This window comes from Jaculus jaculus, chromosome 7 (genome assembly GCF_020740685.1).
Source record: "Jaculus jaculus isolate mJacJac1 chromosome 7, mJacJac1.mat.Y.cur, whole genome shotgun sequence".
In the NCBI taxonomy this organism is placed as follows: domain Eukaryota; kingdom Metazoa; phylum Chordata; class Mammalia; order Rodentia; family Dipodidae; genus Jaculus; species Jaculus jaculus.
In genome coordinates this window covers 35,905,494-35,928,799 of record NC_059108.1, presented here as the reverse complement: position 1 = coordinate 35,928,799, position 23,306 = coordinate 35,905,494, and the positions used below count along the sequence as shown (strand labels likewise).

Below are 23,306 nucleotides of genomic sequence, written 5' to 3'. Positions count from 1 at the left end.
TTATGCTAAAGCAACTTGGTCATCAGAGCAGATTTTCCATTTCGTCAGGTTGAAGAACTTCTTAGATTAATCCATTTACTATTCTGCACTGTTTCAGCACCTCGTAGAAACCCTCACAGAACTTAACATCACTCTGGTTCTGGGCACACTCCAGGAACTGGTTGATCTCAAAAGAGCAAGGCTGCGGCTCCGCTGGCCTCGCACCCTGAGGCTGCTGAGAAGTGATACCAGGCTTTGCAGGGTCAGCATTCCCACCGCCACTGAAGCCCCAGTGATGGCGTGACCCAGGGTGTGCCCACCACAGAGCCCACTGACACACCCACTGCAGTGGTTGCTGTCTGGGCCATCAGACCCGGCTGCCGGGCGCAGCAGCAGGTGAAGCAACTGCAGATGGGGGTGCTGCTGGTGGTGGCTGGGCTGCAGAGGCTGGCCTGGGCGCAACTTGCATCTGGGGGGCCCGGCTGGCCCAGGTGGCCACCCGGGGAAGTGCGGCTTTATTTTTTATATATATTTTTTGTTTTTTAATATTTTATTTAGTAGAGAGAAAGAGAAAGACAGAGAATAGGAATGCCAGGGCTTCCTGCCATTGCAAACGAACTACAGATGCATGTGCCACCATGTACATCTGGCTTATGTGGGTTCAGGGAGTCAAATCCAGGTCCTTAGGTTTTGCAGGCAAGTGCCTTAATTGCTAAACCATCACTCCAGCATTTTTTTTTTTTTTTGAGGTAGGGTCTCATTCTATCTAGCCCAGGCTGACCAGGAATTCATCTGTAGTCTCAGGCTAGCCTCAAACTCACAGCGATCCTCCTACCTCTACTTCCCAAGTGCTGGGATTAAAGGCATGCGTCACCATGCCTGGCCTCCTATGTCTTCTTCTCCTCCTCCTCCTCCTCCTCCTCTTTCTTCTTCTTTTTTTTCCGAGGTAAGGTTTCACTCTAGTCAAGGTTGACCTGGAATTCACTATGTAATCTCAGGGTGGTGATCCTCTTACCTCTGCCTCCCGAATGCTGGGATTAAAGGCGTGAGCCACCATGACTGGTATCTTTTTTTTTTTAAGTATTATTTATTTATTTGAGAGAAAGAGACATTGTGTGAGAGAGAGGTAAGGTATGGACATGCCAGAGCCTTTTGCCACTGCAAATGAACTGCAGATGCTTGCGCTACTTTGTACATCTGGCTTTATGTGGGTACTGGAGAATCGAGCCCAGAAAAGAAAGTTACGCACATAACCACCTTTGACCACTGAGTCATCTCTCCAGCTCCTGGATTTTAAATTTATTTACTAGAAAGAGAGAGAGAGAGAGAGAGAGAGAGAGAGAGAATATGGGTATGCCAGGGCATACAGCCATTGCAAACCAACTCCAGATACATGCACCACCTTGTGCATCTGGCTTTATGAGGGTACTGGGAATTGAACCTAGGTCCTTAGGCTTTGCAGGCAAGTGCCTTGACCACTAAGCCATTGCTCCAGCTCTGGATTAGCATCTTTTAATCCTCAGATCACAGCCCACTGGTAGGTTATGGAATCAGTTCAGAGTTTTTAGTAGCTAAAAGAGGGGGTGCTAAGAAATGGTTTATTAAGAGCTTGAATGTGAGTACCTGAGCTCAGACCCCTAGGACCCATGTGAAACTGGATGCATAGCCCAAGCATCTGTAACCCCAGCAAAGTTATAACAAGAAGGGGCTGGACACAGGCGAATTGCCTGGAGGGTCTGGGGCCAGCTAGACTGGCCCACACAGTAGTCAGAAACAAAGGTGGGGAGTGCGGACCAGTACTCGAAACTGTCCTTTGACTCCACATACTCACAACCACACTCACACACACGAACAACACACACACACACACACACACCCAAAAAGATAAAAGGCCGTAGTAGTGGCACATTCCTGTAATCTCAGGATTTGGGAGCTACAGGTAGGAAGATGGAGAATTCAAAGTCATCCTCTGCTACGTAGTGAGTTTGAGGCCAGCCTGAACTACAAGAGACCCTATCTTAAAACAAAACAAAACATAACTTTTGGAGGCAGAGGTAGGAGGGTCTCCAAGAATTTGAGGCCACCCTGAGACTACATAGTGAATTCCAGGTGAGCCTGGGCTAGATTGAGACCCTACCTTGTGAAAAATCAACCCTCCCTCCCAAAAAACCCTCCCAAAACAACAACAACAAAATAAGGGCTGTGCATGGTGGTTTATGCTTTTAACCTTAGCACTCGGAAGGCAGAGGTAGGAGTATCACTATGCGTTTGAGACCAGCCTGGGGGTACAGAGTGAGTTCCAGGTCACCCTGGGCTAGAGTGAGTCCCTGCCTCGAACGAAGAACAAAACAAAAGTCCAGACACATAAAAGATCAGTCCTTGTGATGGTTTGAATCAGTGTCCCCATAAGCTCATGTATTTTGAGTGCTTCATTCCTGCTGGTGGTAATTTGGGAGGTGGGGCCTTGCTGGAGGAGGTGTGTTTTTAGGGGTGGGCTTTAGGGGTGTTGTAGCCAGCTCCCCCTCGCCAGACCTGGGCTCATTCTCTTGCTGTGGTGTTCCAACTGCTATGGAAAAGATGATGTCCAGCTTCTGCTCATGCCATGCTGTTCCCTGCCATCATGAAGCTTACCTTCAAGATTGTAAGCCAAAATAAATCCTTTCCTCCCATAAGTTGCTTCTGGTTGGGTGTTTGTCCCAGCAACAAGAAGGCAAGTACAACAGTTCTACATAGAGAAGGGTTAGATGAGTCTCACAGCAACAATAGGTATAGGTTGGCATTTGCTGTCTTACACTAAGTTAGATTGCTGTCCCTGTGTGCTCCAGGCTCTGACATCCAGTGTGTTTCTAACTGTGCTCCACAGTAAAACATGTTTTTAAAAAACAGGTACCCATGGGCTGGAGAGATGGGTTAGTAGTTAAGGTGCTTCCCTTTGAAGCCTCAGGACCAATGTTCAACTCTGCAGATTCCACATAAGCCAGACACACACAGGTAAGGCAAGTGCAAAGTTGCACATGACCACTAGGAGGTGCAGGTGTCTGGAGTTGGATTTCAGTGGCTGAAGTCCTGGGGCACCAATTCTCTCTCTCTCCCTCTGTTTCTCTCTCTCTCTAAAGAAAAGGCACCCTGATTCCTGGTGTTTGAGATTCCCCCGTGTCTATAGAAGGCTGCTCCAGGGATTCACCTTCACTGGGATTTGGGAGAACACATTTCCATGCCACCATCCCACACCTTCCACCCAAACAGGCAGACTTTGTGTTGAACCTGGGACATGAAGAGTCCCTCCCTCAGAAGGTAAACTGATGAAGGACTGACTTTTTGGCATGGCATATAATATTTACAGTTTCACTTTGTTGGGAGAGATTTTTGCTTTTAAGCAGGAGGTTAAAACAAATTTTCAAGAACCATTTATAGTGCAAGACACTTTCAGTCACAACAGTGACACCAGCACCTTCAGTCAGGCACAGGTCACAGAAGGCTTTCCATCATTATTTCACTTCATTTCTTCAATAGTCCTGAAGCCCAGGGCCAGCAGCTGTGAAAGGCTGAGTCATGATTTGAATTCAGATCTCTTTCTTGCAAGACCCTCTTGAATTTCACCACTACCCGTGAAAAAAAGAAAAAGAATGTCGGGCTGGAGAGATGGCTTAGCGGTTAAGCGCTTGCCTGTGAAGCCTAAGGACCCTCATTGGAGGCTCTACTCCCCAGGACCCATGTTAGCCAGATGCACAAGAGGGTACACGCGTCTGGAGTTCATTTGCAGTGGCTGGATTCTCTCTATTTGCCTCTTTCTCTCTCTCTCACTCTCAAATAAATAAATAAATAAATAAAAATGAACAAAAAAAAGACTGTCACCAAATATAATCACTTTTTAATTTAATTTAATTTTATCTAATTTATTTGCAAGGAGAGGGACAGAGTGAGAGAGAGAGAGAATGGGCACAGGGCACACCAGGGCCTGTTGCCACTGCAAATGAACTCCAAACAACCGCACCACTTTGTGCATCTGGCTCTATGAGGGTACTGGGAACTGGAACCCCGGGCCATTCGGCTTTGCAAGCAAGTGCCTTAACTGCTGAGCCATCTCTCCAGCCCTATGCCTGACATTTTACGTGAGTATTGGGGTCCAAATTTAGGCCCTTATGCTTGTGAAGCAAGCAGGAACATAAAAAAGTTCAACGCCTAGGATGGGGAGATGGCTTAGTGGTTAAAGGCCCTTGCTTACAAAGCCTGGTGGCCCTGGTTCATTTCCTCAGTTCCCAAGTAAAGCCAGATGCACGGAGTGGTATATTCATCTGAAGTTTACAGTGGCAAGAGGCCCTGGTGTACCTATTCTCTTTCTGTTTGCAAATACTTGTATGTATGTATATATATATATATATATATATATATATATATATATATATATATACACACACACACACACACGTGTGTGTGTGTGTGTGTGTGTGTGTGTGTGTGTGTGTGTATTTAAAAAAATCAAGGCCTAGGGCCTGGAGAGATGGCTTAATGGTTAAGGCAATTGTTTGTGAAGCCTAAAGACTCAGGTTTGATTCCCCAATACCCACGTAAGCCAGATGCCCAAGGTGGCACATGCATTTGGAGTTTATTTGCAGTGGTTAGAGGCCCTGGTGTGCCCATTCTCTCTCTCTCTTTCTGTGTCAAATAAATGAATAAATAAAATATTTAAAATATTCAAGGCCTACCTGGGCCACAGAGAGAATTCAAGGTCAACTTAGTGAGACCCTGTCTCAAAATACAAGGTGAGAAAAGCTGAGGCTGTGGCATGGCGGAAGAGAGCCTGCCTAGCATGTGTGATTCTGTAGGCTCAAATTCAGCATTGAAAACAAAACAGAAACAAGACAACCGAGGAACTGTTTGAAGCTCTCCCTGAAAGCCCTCAGTAGATATGAAAGCAAGTGCATGGAGCATAGTCATTCAGAGGTGAAGATGGGAGCCAAAGCAGTTCATTTTTCCTTCCCTTTCCTTCCTCTCTGTCTTCCTTCTTTCCTTTCTGTCTCCTCTCTTCCTCTTTTCCCCTTCTTGCTTCCTTTCCTCCCTCTTTTGTATTTTTTTTTTTTTTGAGGGAGGGTCTAGCTGTAGCCCAGGCTGACCTGGAATTCACTATGTAGTCCCAGGCTGGCCTCAAACTCACAGCTCTCCTCCTACCTCTGCCTCCTGAGTGCTGGGACTAAAGGTGTGCACCATCACACCTGGCTCCTTTCCCATTTCTTTCCTTCCTTTGAGATGTCCTGCAATGTTGCCCAGGCTGGCCTGGAACTCACAATCCTCTATGTCAGCTTCCAGTGCTGGGATTAAAGGGTGCCACCAGATTTTCTTTTTTTTTTTCAAGGTAGGGTCTCACTCTGGTCTAGGCTGACCTGGAATTAACTCTGTAGTCTCAGGGTGGCCTCGAACTCATGGCGATTCTCCTACCTCTGCCTCCCGAGTGCTGGGATTAAAGGCGTGCACCACCACGCCTGGCGATTTTCTGATGACAGATGTTTTTGCTGTCACGCACTGTGTTATACAAGGGTGAAATTAGGGGTTGGGCAGAGAGCATTTGGGTAGCATAACGTGGAGGCATTTTCCCTGAAGGTCTTTCAGTCTTCGCCTGCCTTAGGACACCCTAAAAGCCTTTTGATAGTAATGGGTTTTGTCCCACAGATGTGCCCCCTCCCCACCATCTTGGGAAAAGAGATGCTTACAATCCATCATAACATTCAAGTTGGCCTGATAGTGCATGAAATTATATTAAAAAACTGTAATGCAAGTTCTCAATCAGTTTCCTTTTGAATTTGCTTTGACTGAGTCACTCCCTAGAGGCCAAATGGCTCTGGTAAAGGGAAAATGATTAGATTCTGAAACACAAGGAGCACAGGACCAGACTGGGCTCACGTCACCCCGTCAGCTGGCGCAGTGTCCAGGGACCCTGGAGTGCGCTCTACCCTGTTCTCAGAAACACCACAGCACAGAGCTTCCAAAGTGGGTGGGGCAGCCGACAGCATAAAACCTGGTCCGCAGAGCTTTGCTCTCACAGACATCGTAGATAAAAATCGAAACACCTGAAGGCCCAAGTTACTGTTTTAGAAGTTGTTGCATTAGAGAAAAGGAAATGTGGGCTGGCGAAATGGTTTAGTGGTTAAGGCGTTTGCCTGCGAAGCCAAAGTACTCAGGTTTCAATTCCCTAGGACCCACATCAGCCAGATGCACAAGGGGCACATGTGTCTGGAGTTCATTTGCAGTGGCTAGAGGCCCTGGTGTGCCCATTCTCTGTCTGTCTCTCTTCTCTCTATTTCTCTCTGCTTGAAAATAAATAAAAGTTTAAAAAAGGAAATGCTAGAGTTGTTTTCAGTTAGAAATGTAAATTCAGACTGGAGAGATGGCTCAGCAGTGAAGCATTTGCTTGCAAAGGCTAACAGCCTTGGTTTGATTCCCCAGTGCCCATGTAAAGCCAGACACAGAAAGTGACACATTCCTCTGGAGTTGGTTTGCAGCCCTTAGTAGACTTGGTGCACCCATTCTCTTTCTGTCTGTCCCTCTTCTTTCTCTGTTTGCAAATAAATAAATAAATAGATAATTAGAAATATAAATTAGATAAATGTGTACACAAAGTTCAAATCTATGACTAGAGCAAGACCCTACTTTGAAAAACCAAAAAAAAAAAAAAAAAGCCAGTTATGAGCTGGAGAGATGGCTCAATGGTTAAGGTGCTTGCCTGCAAAACCTAATGACCTGAGTTCAATTCCCCAGTACCCAGGTAAAGCCAGATGCACATGCATCTGGAGTTTGCAGTGAATAGAGGCCCTGACACACCTATTCTCTCTCTCTCTGCTTGCAAATTAAAAAAAAATCAGTTATGTTTGCAATGCCTGTAACTCCAGTGCTGAGGGGGACAAAGGCAGGAAGATGGCTGGGGTGTTCCTATCAGCCAACTTAACCAAAAAGAATGTAAACAGAAAGTCAGAAGATCAATAGTGAAGGACACCCAATATCTTCCTCTGATTTCCTATGTATGTGTATTTGTTGCACACATGCATATCACACACACACACACACACACACACATCATACCCCAAAGCATTAGTGTTACTGTGATACTATGCAAAATTTTATAGAAATGCATTATAAAGGAAGTCAGGTGTGGTGGCACGTACCTTTAATCCCAGCACTCAGGAGGCAGAGGTTGAAGGATCGCTGTGAGTTTGAGGTCACCCTGAGACTACATAGGGAATTCTAGGTCAGCCTGGGCTGGAGCAAAACCCTACCTCAAAAAAAAAAAAAAAAAAAAAAAAAAAAAAAAACCACTCTCCTAACTGAAAATCACTATATATGTAAACCTAAAAAAATGGCACATAAAGGCTTCTGAGTGATGATTTTTCCACTTTACAGTTGAACTTGCAATATTTAGATTTTGTCAAATCAGGTCTGGAATTCTAGCTACTTGGGGAGGCTGAGGAAGGAGAACTAAGAGATCATTGCTAGCCTGGGCAACTTATCAAAACCCTGTGTAAAAATGAAAATTTGAAGCCCAGCTTGATGGCACACACCTTTAATCCCAGCACTCAGGAGACAGAGGTAGTAGGATCCTTATGAATTCAAAGCCAGCCTAAGACTACATAGTGAATTCCAGGTCAGCCTGGGCTGGAGTGAGACCCTACCTTGCAAAACCAAGAAAAAAAGAAAAGCTGGTCTGGAGAGATGGCTTAGCAGTGAAAGGTGCTTGCTTGCATGTGTATGTGGAGTTTGTAAAGAGATCCTAGTACACCCATTCCCTCCTTCTCTCTCTCTCCTCACAAATAAATAAATGTATATATATATATATTAAATAATAAATAAATAAAAATGAAAAGTTAACAAACTGGTTGGTGGGCTGGAGAGGTGGCTTAGTGGTTAAGGCACTTGCCTGTGAAGGTTAAGGACCCAGGTTCAATTCCCCAGTACCCACATAAGGCAGATGCACAATGGGGCACAAGTGTCTGGAGTTTGTTTGCAGTGATTAGAGGCCATGGCATGCCCATCCTCTCTGTCCACCTCTTTCTTTCACTCTCTCTCACTCTCTGTCAAATAAACACAATAACATATTTTATAAAATGATTGTAGGCTGGGTAGGCTGGGTGGCTCAGTGGTTAAATACATTTGTATGCAAAGTCTATGAGGCTGGGTTCAATTCCCCCCTACCCACATAAAGCCAGATGCACAAAGTGGCAAATGCATATGGAGTTTGTTTGCAGTGGCAAAAGGCCCTGGTGTGTCCATTCACTCTCTCCTTCCCTCTACTTAGAAATAAATAAATAAAAATATTTTAAACCTTTATTTCAAGAGAAAGGTTGGGGATGTGGCTCAGTGCTAGAGCGCTTGCCTACTTATGTGGTCCTAGGTTAAATCTCCATACAGGAAAAAAAAAGAAAAAAGAAAAGAAAGGAAAAAAGAGAAAATAAAAGGTTTCACTTCAGAAAAGAGGAAAGGAAATGTCTTAGTTTGGTTTTAGTGCTAGAACAGGATACCTGAGACTAAGTAATTTGTAAAAAACAAAAATGTGTTCATAGTTTTGGAAGCCAAGTAGACTGAGGCTGAGGGCCCAGCACCTAGAGTCAGTCTTTTTGCTGTGTCATTCCGGGACAGAAGGGCCAGAGGGCACATGTACATCCCTGCATGAGCCCAGACAGGGGGAAGGAAAGGGGACGGGACTTATCATTTGTATATATTTGAGAGAGAGAAAGGCAGATAGAGAGAGAGAGAATGATGCACCAGGACTATCAAGTGCTGCAAACGAACTCCAGACACATGTGCCATCTTGTGGATCTGGCTTACGTGGGTCCTGGGGAGTTAAGCCTGCGTCCTTTGGCTTTGTAGGCAAGTGCCTTAACCACTAAGCAATCTCTCCAGCCCAGGACTCTTTCTGTTGTTGTTGTTGTTTTTTCCAGGTAGGGTCTCACTCTAGCTCAGGCTGACCTGGAATTAACTCTCTATTCTCAGGGTGGCCTTGAAGTCACAGCAATCCTCCTACCTCTGCTTCCCGAGTGCTGGGATTAAAGGTGTGCGTCACTGTACCCAGTTTATTTATTTATTTCAATCAGGACTCCAATCTCACAAAGTGCTTTACCCACTGGAGAAGGTAGAACCTTCATGATCTAATCACCTCGTGAGGGCTTACCACTAAACTAAGGATTAAGTTTATAACATGTGAACTTTGAGACTTGGGTCCAAGCCATAGCAGGAGGTCATTTTAGAAACAGAGCCTAGGGAGGGGAGTGGGAAGTGTTTACATTTGTTCCTGAAGTGAGGAGCCAGTCTTGAGGCTGGAGATGTCGAGCAGATAGGGTGAGCTAATGGACGCACAAATTGTTGGCAAGACTGGTTAGAAGATCAAGAGTGCTCACGAGAAATGGTAAGGAACCACCAGGGAGCCAAAAGATAGAACGGAGAAGCAGGGGGCCAGTTAGTGGGACTTTTGGAGCTGGGGAGATGGCTCATGGGCTAAAGATGCTTGCTTGCAGAGCTTGCTGCCCTGAGTTTGATTGCCCAGTACCTGCATAAAATTGAATACAAAGTGGTGCCTGCATCTGGCATTCATTTGCAATGGCAAGAGTCCCTAGCACACACACACACACATACACATACATGTGCATAAATAAGTAAATAAATAATTAAAAATTTTTGTTTTATTTATTTATTTGAGAGAGAGAGAAAGAGGCAGAGAGAGAGAGAGAGAGAGGGAGAGAGAGAGAATGGGGGTGCCAGAGTATCTAGCCACTGCAAACGAACTCCAGATGCATGCACCCCCTTGGGCATCTGGCTTATGTGGGTCCTGGGGAATCAAACTGGGGTCCTTTGGCTTTGCAGGCAAATGCCTTAGCAACTAAGCCATCTCTCCAGCCCAATAATTTTTTTTTTTTTTGAGCCACAGTCTCTCTCTAGCTCACACTGACCTGGAATTCACTGTGTAGTCTCAGGGTGGCCTTGAACTCATGGCGATCCTCTTCCCTCTGCCTACTGAGTGCTGGGATTAAAGGCATGCACCACCATGCCTGGCTCCAAAAAAATAATTTTTTAATGAAAATATTTTGTTTATTTGAGAGAGAAAGATAGAGAAAGAAGCAAATAGAGAATGGGTGCACCAGGTTCTCTAGCCACTATAAATGAGCTCCAGATACATGTGCCACCTTGTGTATCTGACTTTATGTGGTCACTGGATAATCCAACATGGGTTCTTTAGCTTTGCAGTCAAGTGCCTTAATCGCTAAGCCATCTCTCCTGCCCAAATAAATTTTTTTTGAAAAGGACTTCTGGAGCCAAGGTTGACAAGATTGTATTTGAAGGAGTCAGGGAAGAATTTTATCAACCAGCTCCGTCTCCCCTCCCATGTTTTAGCTTGGATTTGGGAAGCTTAGGCAGAGTCCTTGAAGATGAGCAGGTTGGGGAGGGGTCTGAAAGAGAGGCAAGGAAATAGAAGTCCGGAGAGTTAATTCAGTCTTAATTCTAATGTAAAAATGTTTTGTAGATAATACTTCATTTATCATGTATATAAACCAATGTTGAAGAACTCTTGTTTTTTCTAGAAAAAGTCTCACTGTAGCCCAGGCTGATCTAAAACTCACTCTGTAATCTTAGACTGGCCTCAAACTCATAGCAATCTTCTTACTTCTTCTATCTTCCAAATGCTGGGATTAAAGGTGTGCACCACCATATCAGCTACCTTTTTTTTTTTTTCTTTGTGGTGCTGAAGATTGAACTCTATGGTCTCACACAATCAAGTTTGTTTGTTTGTTTCTTTTTTTCTTTTTTTGGCTTTTTCAAGGTAGGGTCTCACTTTAGCCCAGGATAATCTAGAATTCACTAGTGTGGCCTGTGATCCTCCTACCTCTGCCTCCCAAGTGTTGGGATCAAAGATGTTTGTTACCACACCTGATTTCTCACACAATCAAAACATGCTCGTTGAACAAGATGATGATATCAAATTAAAAGAGAGACTAAAGGAGAGAGGGAGGGTGTGGTGGTTTGATTCATCCCCCATAAACTTAGGTGTTCTGAATGCTAGGTTCCCAGCTGATGGATATTTGGGAATTAATGCCTCCTGGAGGGAGTGTATTGTTGGGGGCGGGCTTATGGGCTTTATAGCCAGTTTCCCCATGCCAGTGTTTGGCACACCCTCCTCTTGCTGTGTTCCATCTAATGTTGGCCAGGGGGTGATGTCCACCCTCTGCTCATGCCATCGTTTTCCCTGCCATCGTGAAGCTTCCCCTTGAGCCTGTAAGCCAAAATAAATCTCCTTTTCCCAGAAGCTACTCTTGGTTGGGTGATTTCTACCAGCAATGCGAACCGGACTGCAACAGAGAGGATATGACAGAGAGCAGAGTTATGAAGGAGAAAGTGGGGGAGTGGAGAGGAGGGGTGGGAAATATCATGGTTTTTTGTCTGTTAGTATAGAAGTTGTCAATTAAAAAATATATATACATATATGTTAAAAACATGCTCATTCTACCTACACTGAGCTACAGCCTCATTTTTATTATTCTTAATTTTTATTTAGTTATGAGAGACAGAATGAAGGGAGGAGAGAAGAGAAAGAAAATGGGCACGCCATGGCATCCAGCCAATGCAAACGAACTCCTGATGCATGCTCCACCTTGTGCATCTGGGTCTTGGGGAATTGAACCTGAGGCCTTTGTCTTTGCAGGCAAATGTCTTAACTGCTAAGCCATCTCTCCAGCCTCCATTTTATTTTATTTTTTAAAATAATTTTTACTTTTTAAAATGTATTTATTTATTAGAGAGAGAGAACATGGGCATGCCAGAGCCTCTAGCCACTGCAAACAAACTCCAGACACATGTGCTACCTTGTGCATCTGGCTTATGTGGGTTCCCAAGAATCGAATCTGGATCCTTAGGCTTTGCAGGCAAGCGCCTTAACCATTAAGCCATCTCTCTAGCCCCTATAGTCCCAACATTTCCCCTAAAATTCAACAGCGGGTAGAGTAGGGATCAAAAGAATGTAACGGGAAGAGATTATGACTAAAATACACTACATACATGTATGAAAATTGTCAATGAAAAGTTAGAAAGTAGTCTTATAGCCACTAAGGCACTAAAATGTTATATTTGGCTGCTTTATTTAAAGCATTCTTTAAATGGTAATCAAGTAGACTGCATCATGTAACATGCTGCAAATTGCATTTACATGTAGTGTAAATCCATGCACATAAGTCAGCACTTTAGCACTTTGTATATTCAATTTAATCACATTCCTAATCTGTGTTGGACTGGGTAAGAGAGAGAAAACCTTTGGACAGTGTAAAATAGCTATGCTGCATGCAGTTCAATGGGAGAGAGAGAAATCACCAGTGTAGATAAAGAGCAGTGGACACTGCAAGCCTTATATTTGGCCAGCCAGGCCAAATGAGCCAACAGGTGCAATAGTGGCATGTCTGTTATGGGGGAAACCAACCGCTCTCAAATTGGACTAGAGGCCCACTCCATGGGAGAGAATACATCCCTGATACTGAAAACAACAGGGGTAGTCATGAGCCGTAGGGGGTGTAATGTCTGATGCTGTCTGGATAAATGTATATTCTGTGTTTGCCGAACTGTCCAGTAAGCACTCCTCTTAATGTTCATATCCATATATTAATGCTACTTTCACTTTTGGTTAGAGAACCTTCTCTTTTCAGATGGTGGTGACCTTGGGATGACTCAGAAGACACCTTGGTACTGAGAAGAAGTGACAGGAGTGCTCAGCACTGAAATATCTTTGTCACACCTTCCAAAGATCAGGGTCTATTGCGGAAGAGGTGATGGAAAGAATGTAGGAGCCAAAGGAAGGGTAGGACTCCTTACAACGTGCTCCTCCAGATACAACATGGCCTGGATATCCATGACCTCACAGTGCCTGACACTACCTACACAAGACCATCATAATAGGAGGAAAAGATGATGACATCAAAATAAGAGAGAGACTGATTGAGAGGGGGAAGGGGTATGTTGGAGAGTGGAGTTGCAAAGGAGAAAATGGGGGGAGGGAGGGAATTACCATGGGATACTGTTTACAATTATGGGAGTTTTCAATAAAAAATCAATCAATAAATAAATAAAACGTGAGACTGTCTTAAAGAGGAAAGGTGGCTACTTCTGAATAGAAAGTCAATCCAGGGTGGGAGAGATGGCTTAGTGGTTAAGGCATTTGCCTGCAAACCCTAAGGATATAGGTTTGGTTCCCCAGTACCCATGTGAGACAGATGCATAGGTTGGTGCATGCATCTGGAGTTTGTTTCCAGTGGATAGAGGCCCTGGCATGCCCACTCTCCCTTTCTGTCCTGTTCTCTCTCTCTCTCAAATAAATAAATAAATAAATTATATTAAAAAGTTAAATAGGGGCTGGAGAGATGGCTTAGCGGTTAAGCGCTTGCCTGTGAAGCCTAAGGACCCTGGTTTGAGGCTCGGTTCCCCAGGTCCCACGTTAGCCAGATGCACAAGGGGGTGCACGCGTCTGGAGTTCGTTGGCAGAGGCTGGAAGCCCTGGCACGCCCATTCTCTCTCTCTCCCTCTATCTGTCTTTCTCTCTGTGTCTGTTGCTCTCAAATAAATAAATAAATAAATAAATAAATAAATAAATAAATAAATAAATAAATAAAGTTAAATAGTTAATCAAGGACTTTTTTGTTTATAAATAAGTTTAATACAAACTCCCCATGAGGGATGAGGAGATGGCTCAGCTGTTAAAGGTGTTTGCTTACAAAACCTGACAGCCCAGGTTTGATTCCCGTACCCACAGAAAGCCGGATGCACAAGTGGAGCATGTGTCTAGAGTTCATTTGCAGTGCTTAGAGACCCTAGCATGCCCATTCTTTCTTTCTCTCTTTCAAATGAATAAATAAATATCATTCTAAAAATAAAAAGAAAACTTCTGGGCATGACAGTGAACCAGAAGAAGACCTTATATTGGTGTGACTAAGTCAGCTTTACCAAGTAGATGAAATTAGTGTTGAGCAACTTTGTATCAGATTTTGATAAATGGTGTTTTCTCTCTCTCTCTCTCTCTCTCTCTCTCTGTATGGGAGTGTGTGTGTGTTGCATGGTATGCATGTACGTGGGTGTATGTGCATATTTGTATGCATGAGTATGGAGGTCAGAGGTTAATGACAGGTGTTTTCGTCTCTTGCTCTCCACCTTTTTGTTTTCTTTAAAAAATACTTATTTATTTATTTATTTATTTATGAGAGAGGGAGAGACACACAGAGAGAAAGGCAGACAGAAAGAGAGTGCCTCTGTCCAGGTGCACAAGGGCCTCTTTGCCATCGCAAACCAACTCCAGACAAATGCACCACTTTGTGCATCTGGCTTTATGTGGGTACTGGGAAATAAAACCAGAGTTGTCAGGCTTCGCAAAGAAGCGCCTTTCACTGCTGATCCATCTCTCTAGCCCCACTACCTTTTATTAAGATAGGGCCTTTTTTTTTTTTAATGGGCTGGAGAAATGGCTTAGTGGTTAAGCCCTTGCCTGTGAAGCCTAAAGACCCCCGTTCGATTCCCCAGATGCACAAGGGGGTGCACACGACTGGAGTTCCTTCGCAGTGGCTGGAAGCCCTGGCGTGCCCATTCTCTCTCTCTCTGCCTCTTTCTCTCTCTGTCTGTTGCTCTCAAATAAAAATTTTAAAAAAAATCTTAAAAAAAAAAAGATAGAACCTTTTTAGGCTGGAGAGATGGCTTAGCAGTTAAGGCACTTACTTGTGAAGCCTAAGGATCCAGGTTTGATTTCCCCAGCACCCACATAAGCCAGAAGCACAGGTGGCACATGGCATCTGGAGTTCATCTGTAGTGGCTAGAGGTCTGGTGTGCCCATTCCCTCTCTCAAATAAATACATAATTTTTTTTAAATTTGGTTTTGGGAGGTAGGGTCTCACTCAGGCCCATCATCATGCCTGGCCTAAAACATTTTTTTATTTTTAAAGGTAGGATATTTGCCGGGTGTGGTGGCACACGCCTTTAATCCCCACACTCGGGAGGCAGAGGTAGGAGGATCTCCGTGAGTTCGAGGCCACCCTGAGACTACGTAGTGAATTCCAGGTCAGCCTGGGCCAGAGTGAGACACTACCTGAAAAAAAAAAAAAAAAGATATGGGCTGGAGGGATGACTAAATAATGACCCAGGTTCAATTTCCCAGCACCCATGTAAAACCACATGCACAGTGACACATGTATCTGGAGCTTGTTTGCATTGTCTAGAGGCCCTGGGCCCATTCTTTCTCTCTCTGATCACAAATAAATACTTTTTCTTTTTCTTTTTTGGTTTTTCGAGGTAGGGTCTCACTCTAGCCCAGGCTGACCTGGAATTCACTATGTAATCTCAGGGTGGCCTCGAACTCACAGTGATCCTCCTACCTCTACCTCCCAAGTGCTGGGATTAAAGGCATGCGCCACCATGCCTGGCAATAAATACTTTTTTTTAAAGATAGGATCTTTAAAAATAATTTTTATTTATTTATTTTCAAGAGGACGGAGGGAGAGAGAGAGGAGAGAGAATGAATGAATGAATGAATGAATGAATGAATGGAAGTATTAGGGCTTCTTAGCATTGCAAACAAACTTCAGATGCATGTACCACTTTGTGCATCTGGTTTTATGTAGATACAGGGGAATAAAACTCAGGCTGTCAGGCTTTCCAAGCAAGCACTGTTAGCCACTGAGTCATGTCTTTAGCCCAAGATAGGATCTTTTGCTGAACCTGAAGTTCACTGATGTGGCTAGTCTAGCCAGCCAGCATGCCCCAGGGCTCCTTCTGTTTCTGTTACCTCAGCACAGAACTTGTAGGTACACACTACCATGCCAAGCCTTTTACTAGGGATCTGAACTCAGGTCTTCAAGCTTGTGAGGCAAGCGCTTTACTGACTGAGCCATCTCCCCAGGCCAAATGGTACCCTTGTGGGAAAGAGCCATTGGTGGAAAATAAAAGTTCCTAGCCAGGCATTGTGTGTAATTCCAGAACTCAGGGGGCTGAGGCAGGAGGATTGCTGTGAGTTTGAGACTAACCTGAGCTATAGTGTGAAACTTGTCTCAGAAAGCAAAGCAAACAAACTTAAGAGATCAGTCACAAAATAATTGAGGAAGACAAAATGCCCAAGTGTCTATGTTTAAATGTTTTATATTTATAACTCCTGACAGGAGTTTTTGTAATTAAATAAAAGTTATATGAATGCAGACTCAAAGCACTGGGAATAAATGTCTGTTAAGTGCTCAGTGCTAAATAAGACATCTCTATCACACTCCTCAAGGCTCAGGGAACATGGCAGAATCAGGGGGTGGAAAGAATGTAAGAGCTAGGGGAAGGGGAGGAGTGCTTTGGGATACTGTCTTCCAGACATGAAGTGACTATTGCATCCACCATCTCACAGTAGCTGTTGTTACTTGTACAATATTGGACCATCAATATTTTGACATGGATGATGAAGCAGGGGTGGGGGAGACATTAAGATAAAGGAGGAAGCAGAAAAAAGAAAGGATTTAGTGGAAGATGATGGGTGTTGGGCACACAGAAAAAGGCAATGAGAGGAGATAATGATCAAAATACATTATGAGGGCTGGGCATGGTGGCACATACCTTTAATCCCAGCACTCAGGAGGCAGAGTTAGGAGGAAGTTCACCCTCAGACTACCTAGTGAATTCTGTGTCAGTCTAGGCTAGAGTGAGACCCTGCCTCAAAAGCCAAACAAACAAAGAAACATTATGAGGATTGGAGAGATGGCTCAGTGGTTAAGACACTTGCCTACAAAGCCTAATAACTGGGGTTCAATTCCCCAGTGCCCACATAAAGCCAGATGCACAAAGTAGTGCTTGCATCTGGAGATTGTTTGCAGCAGCTAGAAGTCCTGGCTTGCACATTCTCTCTCTGTTTACCTCTGCTTGCAAATAAATAAATAAAATATTCAAAATACATTATGTACATGTATGAAAATTGTCAATGAAGGGCTGGAGAGATGGCTTAATGGTTAAGGCACTTGCCTGCAAAGCCAAAGCATCCAGGTTAAATTCCCCAGGACCCACGTAAGCCAGATGCACAAGGTGGCGCATGCATCTGGAGTTCATTTGCAGTGGTTAGAAGCCCTGGCATGCCCATTCTCTCCCACCCTTCCTCTCTCTCTCCATGTGCCTCTTTCTCTATCTCTCTCCCTCTTTCTCAAATAAAAGCAAATAATAATAAAAAAAAGAAATTGTCAATGAAAAATTTAAATAAAAAAGAATACAGATAGCCAGGCATAGTGGCTCACACCTTAATCCCAGCACTTGGGAGGCAGAGGTAGAAGGGTTAGGGTGAATTCAAGGCCACCCTGAGACTACATAATGAATTCTAGGTCAGCTTGGGGTACTGAGACTCTACCTCGAAAAAAAAAATACAGGGCTGGAGGAATGGCTTAGCGGTTAAGGTACTTGCCTGCAAAGCCAAAGGACCCAGGTTTGATTCCTCAGGACCCATATAAACCAGATGCACAAGGTGGTGGCACATACGTTTCGAGTTTGTTTGCAGTGACCGGAGGCCCTGGTATGCTCATTGTCTCTATGTCTCTCTGTGTGCATCTCAAATAAATAAATAAATAATTTTTTTAAAAGAATGCAAACATGCAGAGTTTGAGTGTGTAGATACTGTAGAGCACTGGTCCAGCATACTTTAGGCTCTGGATTAGATCCTCAGCACTATGAAAACAAAGCAAAAAATTCTGTTCAGAGGGGCTGGAGAATGGCTTAACGGTTAAGGTGTTTGCCTGTGAAGCCTAAGGACTCACGCTCTACTCTCCTGGTTCCATGTAAGCCAGCCAGATGCACAGTGACACAAGCTGCAAGCTCGCATATGCGTACAAGGGGGTGCATGTGTCTGGAGTTCAATTGCAGTGGCTGGAAACCCTGTGCATCAATTATCTCTCTGTCTTACTCTTTCGCATTAAAAAAAAAAGGCCCAACTTTTGAGTTTGCATAAAAAAAGAAAGAGAGAGAGAGAGAGAAAGAAAGAAAGAGAAAGAAAGAAAGAAAGAAAGAAAGAAAGAAAGAAAGAAAGAAAGAAACTCCATCTGGCTGGCATTCTATAGAGGCAGAGGTAGGCGGATTGCCGTGAATTTGAGGTCATCCTGAGAATGCAGAGTGAATTCCAGGTCAGCCTGAGCTAGAGTGAGACCCTACCTCGAAAAAAAAAAAAAAAAAAAAAACCCAACAAAAACACTTCCTTCTATACAGATTACTTTCCGTCCAATAAAATAGTGATGATGTGGAGAGACTAGACACAGTGCAGTAATCAGTAATGCAATAGGGTGATAGCCGCTCATGTTTCCTGTGAGCTTGCTAGGCACTAATTGCTTTGTGGGCATGAATTTGTCGCTCTTCCTCCCCCTCATCTTTGTTTTAGGAACTAGGTCTCACCATATGCCTTGGACTTCCCTAGAATCCCCTGGGTAGCGCTAGGAGTGTAGGCTTGCATTATGATCCCAGCTAGCATTAGTTAATTAATTAACTAATTAATTTATTATTTTGTGGTACTGGGGATTGAACCCAGGACCCTGGCCTACCAGGCAAGTGCTTTACCTTCCCTGGTATTAATTTTTTTTTTTAATTCTTGGGCTAGTGCGATGGCACAGCAGTTAGGGTGCTTGCCCGCAATGCCTAACAACCCAGATTAGATTCACCAGTACCCAGATAAAGCTAGATTTGTAAAGTGGCACATGCATCTGGAGTTCATTTGCAGTGGTTGGAGGCCCCGGCACACCCATTTCCTCCCTCTCCTCCCTCTCTTTCTCTTTGTTTGCAAATAAATAAATAATTAAATATTTAAAAAAACTTTGTGTGTGTTGGTCTGCATGATGTGTATGTGTGTGACAGTGTGTCAGAGGACAACTACTTGTGTCCTTGCTTGTCACAGTCTTTCACTGCTATATATGCCAGATTAGCTGGCCCATGAGCTTCTGGGGAAGCTTGTTTTTGCCTTCCATCTTGCCACAGGTACACTGGATTTACAGATATGTGCTATGACTACCAGCTTTACATGGGTTCAAGGGATTTGACCTCAGGTATTCACACTTGCATCCTGAGAGCTTCCCATTGAGCCATCTCCTTAGTTTCTAGCATTAACACACAGACACACAGATACACAGACACACACAGACACACACACACACACATTGGTTTTTTTTGAGGTAGAGTTTCACTCTCTGGGACTACAGAGTGAGTTCCAGGTTAGCCTGGGCTAGAGTGAGACCCTACCCTGAACATCCCTCCCACAAAAAAGATATCTTTTAGTCTAGTATGTTACATATGACAAATGCTATATATGATAATTGTATATAAAGTGAAGCTTTGGGGGACACAGCTCAGGGGTTGAAGAAACTTGCTTGCAAGACCTGCTGGCCTGGGTTTAATTCTCCATCCACCCACGTAAAGCCAGATGGGCGTTTGTTTGCAGCAGCAAGAGACTCAGATGTGCTCATACATGATTTAAAAAAAATTTAAAAAGTGAAACTTTGTAAATAAACTATCATTTTTATACATTGTTATATATATTTAAATATTTTTATTTATTTATTTGAAAGAGAAAGAGGCAGGTGCATCAGGCTTAAGTGTGTTCTGGGGAATCGAACCTGGGTCCTTTGGCTTTGCATGCAAGTGCCTTAGGACTAAGCCATCTCTCCAGCCCCTGAAATATATTGTTTTATAATGGGGTTGTGATTTACATATTCTTTTATTTAAAAAAAATTATTTATTTATTTATTTGAGAGAAAGAGGCAGATAGATAGATGGGGGGGGGGGGAGAGTTGGCATGCCAGGGCCTCTAGGAACTGAAAATGAATTCCAGATGCAAGTGCCACCTTGTGCATCTGGCTCTACATGAGTCCTGGGGAATCAAACCTGGGTCCTTTGAATTTGCAGGCAAGCACCTTAACTCCTAAGCCATTTCTCCAGCCCTACATGTTCTTTTCAAGTAAACTTTATTTTTAAGAACAATTTTAGATTTAGAGAAACATTGTAAAGACAGTGCAGACTACCCATATTGTCTTACCCAGTTTTTTTTTTTTTTTTGGTATTAATATCTTACTTTAAGAGGTTACATTTTTACAACTCATGAACCAATATTGGTATACTACTATGAATTGAAGTCTATGCATTAATCAGGACTCCTTAGTTTTTACCTAATGTACCCTCCACCTTTTTTTTCCCTTTCTTTTCTTTCTTTCTTTTTTTTTTTTTTTCGAGGTAGGACCTTGTTCTAGCCCAGGCTGACCTGGAATTTACTATGTGGTTGCATGGTAGCCTTGAGCTCATGGCAATCCTCCTACCTCTGCCTCCCAAGTGCTAGGACTAATGTCGCACACTACCAGCCTGGCTCCAGGCTCTCATCCAGGGTACTGCACATCTCCTAAGCCTTCTCCAGACTACTATAGTTTCTCAGACTTGCCTTGTTTTGACGCATTTGACTGTGTTGAGGGAGACTTATCAGGTATTTATAAAATGTATCTCAACTGGAACTTGTACAAGTTTGATGAGCTATATGTCCTTGGAGAAGACCAGAAGAAGTAAAGTTTTCATCAAAACTTATTTTGAGCCAGGAGTGTGGAGTATGCCTTTAATCCCAGCACTCAGGAAACAGAAGTCGGAGGATCGCTATGCTTTCAAGACCAGCCTGGTCAGCCTGGGCTAGAGCAAGGCCCCCAACACAAAAAAAAAAAAAAAAAAAAAAAAAAAAAAAGATCAAGGTTCGATTCTCCAAGCCAGGTGCACAAGGTGGCACATGCATTTGGAATTCATTTGCGGTGGCTAAAGGTCCTGGTGTACCCATTCTTGCCCTCCCTCTCTCTCTCTCTCTCTCTCTCAAATAAATAAATAAAATATTAAAAAGTAAATTGCATACAACTTTTATGATCATTAAGTAGGGGATGAGGGCATAGCTCAGCTTGCCTAGCACAAACAAGGTCATGGGTTCAATCCTTAGCACCCCCCCCCACATCAATAGAAGTACACATCACAACTTTTAGAGGTCTAAAGACTTTTTAGAGTCTTTTTTATAGACCATAATTAATCAATCCTCTACAGATGCACATATTTTAATTCTCTGAGATAGAGTTGGGTTATGTAATCCAGGCTGATCTTGAACTGCGTGCTTTGACCTCCCATGTGCTGAAATTATAGGTATGTGGCACTATACCCAGCCTGATGTACATTTTGCTTTCAATTTTTCCTTATTTCCAAAAATACTGCTGCAACATTCTTATGCATTCTTTTTATGTACATGTATGACTATTCCTTAATTTATTATCTATTGAGATAAGGTGTCATGTGGCCCAGGTTAACCCTGAACTTGCTATGTAGTTGAAGCTGACCTTGAATTACTGATCCTTCTGCCTCTATCTTCCAAGTGCTGGGATTACAGGCGTGCATCCACATGCCTGGCTCAATCAGCTTTCCATTACAGTAACAAACACCTAAGGAAATCAATTTAAAAAGAAGAAAGGCGTGGTGGCGCACACCTTTAATCCCAGCACTCAGGAGGCAGAGGTAGAAGGATCTCCATGAGTTCAAGGCCACCCTGAGACTACATAGGGAATTCCAGGTCAGCCTGAGCTAATGTGAGACTCTACCTCAAAAAAAAAAAAAAAAAAAAAAAAAAAAAAAAAAAAGGAGGAGGAGGACAGGGAAGAAGGTTTGTTTCAGTAGGCTTCAGTCATGTTAGTTGGTCCCATTGCTTTTGGGTCTGTGGCTAGGCAGTCAGTACATTCTGGGGACAGCAGAGATAGCCATGGCCAGGAACTAAATGACATGAAGAGTCTGAACGCATTCCACATGGCCAGGAATGAAACAGAGAAAGGAAGTAGGAAGGTCCCACAACGTTCTCGGTGAGCAGGCCTCCATTGACTGGAGACTTTCAACTAGCCACCACCGCCCCATCACATTTACCAAGGATTGCACTAGTTTAACTTCATCCTTAGGACATGTCACTCTCGAGCTCCATTCTTGGATTCCTCGGCCACACCCTGCTTTCCTTGCTTTCTCCAGCTGGAATGCTCACCAAAGTCCTGTGTTTAATTCGAGGCTCAGCTCAAAGGCTCCTCAATTTAGAAGCTATTCTCTAATGTTCTGAAGAAAATTTAGAGCCAGGCTCACACCTTTAGTCCCAGCACTCGGGAGGTAGAGGCAGGAGGATTGCTGACAGTTCAAAGCCACCCTGAGACTACATAGTGAATTCTAGGTCAGCATGGGCTACAGCCACACCCTACCTCGAGAAAAAAAAAAAGAAGAAAGTCCATTGTCCCATTCCACTTTTGTTGTACACTTATCACAACACTATTGCCTGAAACTTATTTTTATATCTCAGGACTATTTTCCTTCCTACTAATTTATGACTTGAGTAGAGGCAGAATGGAATCAGTCACCTCAGTGTGGCTCACAGCTTATATTTATATTTATATTTTGATTTTGTTTGGCGTGAAGACTTATTATTATTATTATTTTCCTGAGGTAGGGTCTCAAGCCCAGCATGACCTGAAATTCACTATGTAGTCTCAGGGTGGCCTCGATGGCGTGAAGAACTTGAATAATAACTAAGAAATCAAGAAGCACCTTCTGTATTGCATGGACGCTTTGGAGCCGGAAATCGAGTATATACACTTGGGTTCTTGTTCAGCGTGAAAACAGCGGTCCATAGTCGAAAAGCTGTCAAACACTGCGTTGACTGAGGACTTTAGAACTGCAGTCTTTGTCTCCCACGTGCCAAGCATTCAGAAGAGACTGCGTCTGCACGCGCGAGAAGGGAGCCGCAGGCCTCCGGTCCCTCGGAGTTCCTTTTTGTAGGTAAGCGTGTCGCTCTGGGTGTCACAGGACTCCAGCCAGCGCGAGGGGCGAATGCCAAGACAACCAAACACACACCGAAATCAAGAGACCACGGCCATTTGGTCTGCCCAGTGTCGCTGACCTGCCCGGTGATCCACCCAGCCCGCACCTAGGAGTCGCTCCCCGTAGGGCTGAGACGGGGTGACCTACAACACCTAGGTGACAGACCGCGGGCGCTCGGCGCGAGGCCCGGCAGCTGGCCAGCGCGCAGGCCCCGCCCCCTCCCCCTCCCGGCGGGCTCCCTGACGCGAAGCGCCACGCCCCCTCGCCCTCCGCCATCCAATCAGCTGCGGTCTCCGGGCACGTCCCGCCGCTGGCCACACCCCCGGCCCGCTGGGCTTTGGGGGCGCCTTTAAGAAGCGGCTGCTGGCGGACGGGCGGCTGGCGGCGGGCTCGGTCGGGCGTGTGTGGCGGCGGGTCGTGAGGCGGGGCCGGAGCCCGGAGGGATCCTCGAGGCTCTCGCTCGCCGC

At 44.3% G+C, this 23,306-nt stretch overlaps 1 pseudogene; it reads right to left on the bottom strand.

The window, feature by feature from the left end:
- LOC101613349 lies at positions 1-22,649 on the bottom strand (annotated as a pseudogene).
- Positions 22,650-23,306: the final 657 nt, after the last annotated feature.